Raw genomic sequence first — 9,768 nt, 5'->3', positions numbered from 1 at the left:
TAACTATGTGTGATGTATTTTGCTACTTTTCTCATTGTAAACATAACATAGAATATATAGGAAATATATTTAGTTTATTGGGAAAATATTACATTCAGAAATGTAAATTTTCTTCAACATCCCCAAAATTACATCATTTTCTATGTGACTTAAGCACATAATTACAACACTAAGAAAATATTTAATACCAAAAAAGTGCCACATTTGTGAAACTGTATAATGATCTGATGAATGTTACATAATTTTTGATTTACTACATCTGAACTCTCTTATTTTATATCTTTTATTATTTTTTTTCTTAATTGTTTTATTTATTTATTTTAAATATCTCCCTGTTTTAATTTTGTAATCATAATGGCATCCATTATAGTTTAATGTTGAGGTTAATTGTTTATGCTTGCAATAAACAAATAAATAAAAAAAAATCTGATGACAAAAGATATCTGCAAAATATCCACAAAATGCACAAAGAGTTAGCCAGCAAAGCAGATGAATCCGCTGTTAAGCCCTCAGCACGGCATATCCATGTTTAAATAAGCCAAAACGATTGATTCGCCTTACATACCTGCTAACCATAGACCAAACATGCTGATGAACACAAACAAAAAACGACACTCTGGACAAGATCTGTACTCATTAGTTTTAAACGATCTGCAGCAAATTGTGGAATAAATGTGTTTAAATTACATTCATGTCATCAGTCTACAATGCTTACATCTAATAACCCTAAATCCTTCTGCAGCTTTTATGGTGGCATGCAACTCCATGATGATGTTGATCTATCTTTAGCAGAGAGATAGAAATAAAGAGTCTAGAAATAATTTCTAATTCAAAGAGTTATTTTGAGTTGACAGGTTTTTGACTATGACAAGAAGACATTGTTATAATATGAATAAAAAGCTCACTCTCTCTCTCTCTCTCTCTCTCTCTCTCGCCTTAATATAAAACAGTAACAGTCACTGCTTAATATAATTTTATTTTCTTTCTTTCTTTTTTTCAATATAGGACAGAATTATAGCAGAAACAGCCCTTGACACAGAATTATAAAAACCTGCAGCATAAAAACTACTGTAATGGGCAGAAACAGAAGTGCAGTGTCAAATACTTTAAAATATTATGTATTTTACAAATCAATCAAGTACATCTTTAATCAACAAGAACACTACTGTAATGGCAGCCCTGAACATTCAGGTTTCAGGCTTTTTCCACAGGCGGTCTGCCTCCTGAAAATATCAGGGAAAGAGCTAAAAGTGTCATAAAGAGTAATACAGCAGACTTTCATATATTCATATAAAACTACAGATCTAGCTTTTATTAATGGTCATCTTGAAAACGTTGCACGGGGAATCTATGCTTCATTACAGCACCAGCATGCACTTGGCCATGTCCTGATCAGTGCATGTGTCTGTCTCTGATCCTGCTGACCCTGACCCTTTATCTGACTGACCTGGTCCTGTGGACATGGTGATACAGGACTCTGATTAAGAGTCTGGGTTAATACAGAGATCAGAGTAAACACAAAGTGAATTACATTACTTTAAAGGTATACATTTCAACATGATGAAACTGAACAGTTAGCGCACTACTCTACTGTTTGAGCAACAATAACGTTATGCTATGATGCTAATGATTGTACAATGATACACTTGTCCAGTTCATTAAAATACTCTTTAGCATAATAACAGGAGGTTTGACACGACACTACAATAGAAACACATATAAGAAGCTTTATTATAAGTGTATTAATTAAATCTTCTCACTTGCTCACGACAGGTTCAAACACTAACCGGCAGAGTCGCGCGTCAGTGACGTCACTCTACTGATTGGCTAGAGAAGGGCAGTAGGTTAAGAAGCAGTGGACCAATGGGGACTTTTATCCTGTCCCCTAATCTGTATAAAACTCTACGCGTGATTTTTGGGGAAAACAAACATCCGAGTAAAGTAAGCACGGACAATAAAAGTTTGTTTTTTTAATTCCTAGCGTTTTATGGAATAAAATAATCGTGCGTAATCCGAAACATTTGTGTGTAATTTTAATTTGCTCGTGCGTAACTTAAAACTGTTGTATGTAATACGTCGTCATGGTCACAGGCATTACTATCCGAGGGAAGATGAATCGAGTCCACTGCATGGTTTTAGCCTACATGAGAATGTAACGTGACAAAAGAATGAAAGACTCGATTTGAGGTCTGCATAGCTTAAAAACCCTGCCAAGCAGTGAATTAATCATTTCTGTTTCCTACAATCTGTCCTTGGTTGATGTATAGTTCTGTGTTATTCTAAATGTGATCGTTTGCATGTGTCGAGGTAATTGGCTATTAACACTTAACATGGTAACTATATTCTGCTGAAATGAATGAAATGACAAAAAAAAGATTAGTTCATTTTGCTGAACAAGATTCAAAGATCCAAGTCAATAAAATCATCAGAAGTTCCCATCATTAGTATGCTAGATAAAAACAGAAATACTTATGAAACACTACACATTCTTAACATGCCAATGTGCTGGATGTCCCATCTTAGGGAAAGCATCAGCTGAAAAATTTGGTTGAGATCATCTGGGTGCTACAACATGACTGACTTTGCTAGACAAAAAGCAGTGAGCTCTCTGCAAAATGCAGATACAGTTTACGTCGGCAACTTTTATATCAGCTGTTTGTCCTTCATTCAGGAGTGTGTTAGAGGCTATATTACTGGGCTACTGAACCTCTCGCTGTTAGCTTGGCTATTTAATCTAAAATATGCCCCAAATTTAACTTAAAATGCATAAAATGCCCACATTTTCGGTATTTTAATAGATCCAATTTATAATCTTTTCTAAGGGCTTTTTTCCCCCTTGTCTTTTCTTTCAATAAAACATTGCTAAAATTGCTTTAAAAAGTAAGATGCCCACAAAGCCCTAAATTGACTGGCACCTACCCGTCTCAGTTCACTGCTGCTGCTGTTGTTACTCTTCTTTCATTCTTCAAAACAGATAGCTTGTGATTGCTTCTCCTGTGATCACCCTGAGATAATTACTCCTGGTCTGTATGTTTGCTTTTTGAGCTTTAAATCTATCTGAATGTCTTCCACATGGCTAAGTACTGTATATTTACTCTGTCCTGTGCTTCTTCCTCTCTTTTATCTCTTCCTCACTATGCTGGCATTGCCTGAGGCTCCCAGTTTACTTCGTCCACCAGAGGACATAAAAATAATTTTTTTAACCATGTATAAGTGGAAAGTGGTGCAAAATCAAAATTAAATCCTAGTTTCTAAGCCCATAATCCACCTTCCTGCTATTTATGCTTTAATACTCAATCTTCAGCCTTTTTACTTCCCCAGGATTAAGCTGTGCACTAACCTGGGCCAGTATGAGAGATCAACAACAGAGAGGAGTATGGAACCCAGAAAACAGAGACGCATGCTTATCGGTACATACGTCATATACATCCATATATTGGTATATATTGTTGTCAATAAAATATCCAGGCCATTTTAGTGATTTTAATTCAGTTTTATTCAGGCACAGTCTTAATTCATAACATTCTCAAGAAAATTTTCAGGAAATGAATTCATTTTGCACGACAAGAACAAGCTTTGTAAATTAAAAAGTAAAGTAAATTTTGTAAAGTGAATTTTTCTTCCATGAACAGCAAGTTTTTAAGCCATTTTACTCCAGGAGTTATGACATTTCCAGCAATGTCAGCCTTAGCATGTCAGAAATAGGCAAATGGTGTAGAACTTAGCTATAGTTAGCTGTGACAGGAATGAATCTGTGCAGAGACCATACATCTCCTTCTGTTCACAACATCTGCAGTTAAGTCAAACTGGCTTTGTGAATTCCAATAATCAACTAGTGATGAGAAATTTATATACGTCCATGTCGAGCTGAATGGTGAGAAACTCTTGCATCTCTTTTAGAATATTCTAGATTGGATATCCATTCACTTGAGCATAGTAAACATTGACTCGCTCGCTTATGTATGTAATTCACCATTTCATCAGTGAAAAGCCTGCTAAAGTGAGAGGAGACCCAAGTGCACTGACTTCAGGGGGAACAATGTCAGGGGTGGTAAATGGTGTAATGTCCACCTTCAGCCATGGGTGATGTTTAGCCAAGGTGCTGGTCAGAGCATCTGCAGTCTGATCTGGGATATACATGAGCTGTGTCTTCTTAAAAAAAATTGCTTTTGGCTACAAGCAATATCTGTGTCATTAAGTTATTAGTATATCATTAGGTTCATCATCATCATCAGTGCAACCTGCATGCCCTGGAACATAATCAGGATCCTCTACATTTATTGTCTTCATTCTGCATGATTTTGGAAAATTATGACATAGATGTATTTCTGTATTTCTCATGTACTTTGCCATATCATTTACCCTCTGCCCTGTTCACAACAACATCATGGTTTGACCCTTTTACCTGATGAATGAAGAGCAACTTTCTTCCTTTTGTGTGACTGAATGAAGTTATAGACTGAAATAATACCAGTCTAGAGGAATGTAGGCGTACAGATGAATATGGGGACATACTAAAGACGTATGTGCTCACTGGGCCATTCAGTTTTACACAATTATACTGTTATTATATGTGTGTAGTTGGTAAATGCTGTAAATTGTTACTATTAACGTATGTGTTTGTTTCTTCATTTTTAGGTTTATTTATTGGTGCAGCAAGCTACAAACTCCGTCAGTAAAACTGACCTAGCTAGTTAGCAGCTAGGCGCTTTTTTGTTGCCATATGGCAGACATGACTGATTTTGGGGTTTGGTGAAGTGTTTTTCATTGCTCTTGTAAGGAGAGACTGGGAAAGACTACTTTCCGGTTGCCAATAGTTACCGCTGACCGGTCAGTTCTCTACGGTGACGTTTTCGAATTTGTTATGCAACAGAACAGAACCAGAACGAAAGTCAAGGTCAGATCAGCGCGATAGACAGATTTTGTTATTTACGAAACTGTTACCGAGACACGATGAGTGAATTTCGTGAAGAAATATCGCAAGAAAGTTTGCTAGAGCTGTTGAACGAGTCCTTCAGCAGTGAAGGGGACGTTGTGAATTTTACGTCCCTACGAGTTCTGCTGCTCGCTTTAATGAGTGACACAGAGTTTTCTACCCCGTTTTACATGTTGTTTAAATTAGCCTCCACATTAAGCTTTACTACTTACTGTTAGTAACTGTGATGTTGACATGTTTAATGGTCTGTCTGTGAAATCTTAGTGTAGAAACTTGAACTGAAACCTTAATAAGTATCTGAAGGCCCATATGTTCTGTCCTCAGTCTACAAGTCTCATGCAAGAGTCAGGAAGAGATGAGAATCAGGAGCTCAGGGAGGAGAAAGACAGGCTGAAGAAAGAAGTGGAAAGGCTTCAAAATCAGCTTAGTCAGGTGAGCACATACATAAACCTCACTCCTTTTTATCGAATACATTCAACTAGGTCAAAATCAGAACATCAGTTCATACTGAAGTCTGTTGATTTGCACACAGTAAACAGTAAAATGCAACAAAACTTGAACCTGTTCATAATCTTGTTTATCCAGTGTATGACTTTGGAGGAAATGCAAGCGGCTCTCGTCATCGAGAGACAAAACATGTTGAAGGTAAGATGATGGATTGGCACTGTGTGCAGTTTGAATAGCTAATACTTTAGAAAACCTGCTTAATTAAAACAGATTGGATAGAATGTGATAATTTACTGAAATGAATGTAACATACCATCTGAGATGTTTAGCAAACAAATGCTTGATTCGGTTGCTTGATTGCATTGCATGTAGTCCTAATTTAGAGAACTGCGTCCTCTCAAGATTTCATAATGGTGGATATATGATCCATTTTCATACAGGAACTGCAAGACAGCATCACTAGCACCGGGTTCCCAGATACAAGTAGGGAGATTAATGTCTCAGCAAACTGAATGGTTTTTGGTGAGAGACCTTATTTTGACATATATTTTAGAAATATGATTTAAAAAATTTTCAAGTCTTTAGTTTACTGTTGGCAAATTGACTACCTTAATGTGATGTTTGTGGATGAAAACAGCCACTAAAATAAACTCTGTAAAAATATATCAGATGAATATTTTTTCAACTTTTTTTTTTTGCATAAATCTGTTAATCAACTTCAGTTCTAATCAAAACTATTTTCAAAAAAATTCCAGGATTTTAACTTTTTTTATTTTAGTTTATCAATGACATCACAGATTTTGGAACAAAAACACACAAAATGACAGATTTCAATATAAAAAAAATTGTGGGCTGAATATTTTTTTTACTTTTTATCACAACCTTGGACACGTCAAAGATTAGTAACAACATTAGCTTTTATGCATTGTTTTTTTGTAGCATCAGATTTAAATTTTTTCCCCCTATAGGCCCCATAGACTTCCATTACAACGACATTTTTTGATTGCATAGCCATGACACTTTATATTCATGCATTCTTGATTGTTGCTGGTTTTCCCTGTTGGGAAGAAGTAAAATTTGTCATTTTTACTGTTGATCACAAGATGGCGCCCTTTACCTTTTAGGCAGGCCTGTGCAAAAAAAAGCTTAGTTTCTGGCTTTTTTATGTGGAGTTCCATGGAGTATATCAGAATATTATAGTGTATAGAGAGAGACCTTTGCGCACAAACAAAAACAAAGTAAGTGTATTTATGCACCTGCGGCCTTTGGCTAGTATGAAATGCTAGTCTTTTCTTAATGGTCAAGCCAGTTTGAAACTACCTTAAAATCTTTCAGTGATACACTTTTTTCCTATAAAAAAATCCACTCTGCATCAGATTTATGAACATAATTTATTTAGAACCAAAACAACTTCAAATAAACTGAACAATGATAAGAGTTAAACTAACTATTTAATGTGTGCATGCGCGTGCATTTAGTTTTTCCAGCAGGACGTGCAGCATATAATTTGGTGCTCTTTACAAATGTGTTGTGCCCCTCCGCAACAGATGCAAGTGCTGACTGTTCTTCTTTTTTGTCCTGTGCAACACTTGCAAGTTCCCCTCTTCACTCCTGAGCTGCTGGTGTCTGCGGCATTGTGTCTGGAGGGGCAGCTGTAAAAGACTCGATCCCTCTCACCAGTGCAGCAGCAACTAGTGTTTGAGGGAGGTGCTCTCTCCTCAGTATTGCAGCAGAGACCATAGAAAACCATAAAAAATAGCATTTGTGGCCACCGATTGGTGTTCCTTCTACAACTGTAGGTGCCGACAACCTACAAAAATAAAAACAAGAAAAGAATAAAGTACAGATTTCATCATGATAAGTATGTTTAAGCTGCATGTGACAATGTGAATTATCATGCAAACATCGTCAAAACACAAACTATCCCCTAAATTTATCTCCAACAAGCACATGAACTCAGCAAAAATTAACAGGAATAGGATGCATGTAGTAACAAAGAGGTAATGGCACATACCTTGTCTAGATTGTCGCGGTGGTGTTCTTTGTGAAAGTGAAGATGGAGGAGAGGGAAGGTCTTAATTCAATCTGCACCAGGTTGGGTGGCAGCTCCGGTTTATTTTTACGGATTCTCTTCAGAAGCTCCTGAGCAAGTGAGTATGATGTGAAAAAGTTGTCAAGTCACAGTGACACGCTTGCCCTGACCCACCTCTGCAGTATCAGCTGTCTTTCCCAAGTAAATCTCACACCTCCAGGCATAAGATGTGGCAACATCAGTAGTCACCCAAATTTTCAGTACATATTTGGCCACTGTTTTTGGGTATGTACTGTCGAAAGCTGCAACGCCTTTTAAATGGCACAAGCTACTCATCCACAGTGACATCTTTGCCGAGGTTAAATAGGAGGGGAAGGCGATGCATCCACATCTCCACAGGGATCTGATGGGGGCAAGCTTGTCCTCTCTATGACAAGCCGGTCTCTGTAGCTTGTCATCAAAGCAAAGAGCTCTGCTGATTTTGTGAAATGTTGAGAGGGACATGGTGGCTCTAAAAATTGCACAACCACTGCAATCATCCCACAGGCAACGTGTGGACTCTCCTCTGGTACGCACAGAGCGCTATGGAGTCCACGTCGGTCCAGTTTCTCATTGTGCGGCGCCCATCTCCTCCGTAAAAAAGAGATTGAATGCAGATTCTACATTCTGGACTCCTGTGATGGCATAACCTGTCGGCCCTGGAGTCACGCCTCTGGCAGGCTGAAAAAATGGAGTTGTCTCCACATTGGTGGAAAACCACACTTGGCTGCTTTGCCCAATCCAGGATCCTCTGAATCCTCCTCACCTTCAGTGAAAGAAGAGGATGATGAGGGTGCCACCACAAAATCAGGATCTGACTCTCCTGAGTCTGTGGTTTCAGAAGGAGAAGACAGTGTATCCTGCAGCTCACTGGAGGGATCAGGCTGCATAATCATTTGCAAAACCTCAGTTTGAGTGAAGCTCTCTCTCATGTTGCCTGCTGCTCTTCTCACAATCAAATGACCAGCAGGATGACATACAAGTGTTCAAATCCACTTACCTTGTTTTTGTTTAGTCTGCACTTCTCACCATCCAGAGGCCGCAGGTGCATAAATACCATGTAGTTCTGAGAGCTGAGGTACATGTTTTGATTTTCTCAGACACATCAAGTTTAGTGTGCAAAGGTCAGTGTCACACACACTATAATATGCTGATATACTCCATAGAACTCTATAAAAAAAAGCTCCATAGAACTCCATATAAAAAAGCCAGAAACTAAGAAACTTTTTTTTTTGCACAGGCCTATCTAAAGGGTTAATGGTGCCACTTGGTCATCAACAGTAAAAAAACTTTTACCTCTTCCCAACAGGGAAAACCAGCAAAAATCAAGAATGCATGATTATGTAGTGTCATGGCTATGCAGTCAAAAAATGTCGTTATAATGGAAGTCTATGGGGCAAAAACAGCCACAAACATCACATTAGGGAGAAAAAATTAAAACCTGATACTGCAAAAAAAAACTAACAATGCATAAAAGCTAATGTTGTTACTAATCTTTGACATGTCCAAGACTGTGATAAAAAGTATAAAAATATTCAGCTTACAATTTTTTTTAATATTGAAAATCTGTCCTTATGTGTGTTTCCCCCCCCCAAAAAAAAGTCGTCATTGATAAACTTGGCAATTAAAGAGTTAAAATCCTGGACTTTAGTAGTTTTGATTAGAACTGAAGTTGATTAACAGATTTATGCAAAAAAAAGTTGAAAAAAATATACTAATTTAATATAATAATTACAGAGTTTATTTTAGTGGCTGTTTTCATCCACAAACACATTAGGGTAGTCAATAGGCACAGTGCAAAACATGTCAAGTACAAATGGTGTTAATGTAAAATGATCCAGAGAACAACAGCAACTACTGCTTCAAATTCTGAGCTCACAGTCCTGGCCTTATCATTCCGACTGATACAAGACATTCTATTTAGATCAAGCAGGATTCCTCTTACCTAATCAAAGTGATGTAAAAATACATTGAGCAAAACCCTCTTGCATGTGTGTTATATCCTGCGTATGAATTGGTGACAAAAAAAAAATCTATAATAAATTATAGAAATTATGTTCAGGTCATGGGCTTCCTGCTGGCCTGGACGAGGTGGAGATGATCAAAAGAGCGAGGAAGAAGAGAGCCTGTGAGGCCACATTACCACCTCTGACTGATCTCACTCAGCTGGACAAGAGGAAGAGGATTATGGACAAGATAGACAGGAACGTGTGGGCTTTCTGAAAGCAGGAGATTGAGTAGTGAGAAACAGTTCTCTTACCAGACATCTGTGCTATGCTTTCAGGCTCCGACCTATGGCCTCTTTCTCACAAGA

The sequence above is a fragment of the Hemibagrus wyckioides genome, linkage group LG06, assembly GCF_019097595.1.
Source record: "Hemibagrus wyckioides isolate EC202008001 linkage group LG06, SWU_Hwy_1.0, whole genome shotgun sequence".
Classification (NCBI taxonomy): Eukaryota; Metazoa; Chordata; class Actinopteri; order Siluriformes; family Bagridae; genus Hemibagrus; species Hemibagrus wyckioides.
The sequence above is the reverse complement of the archived record's forward strand: the minus strand, read 5'-3'. Positions refer to the sequence as shown.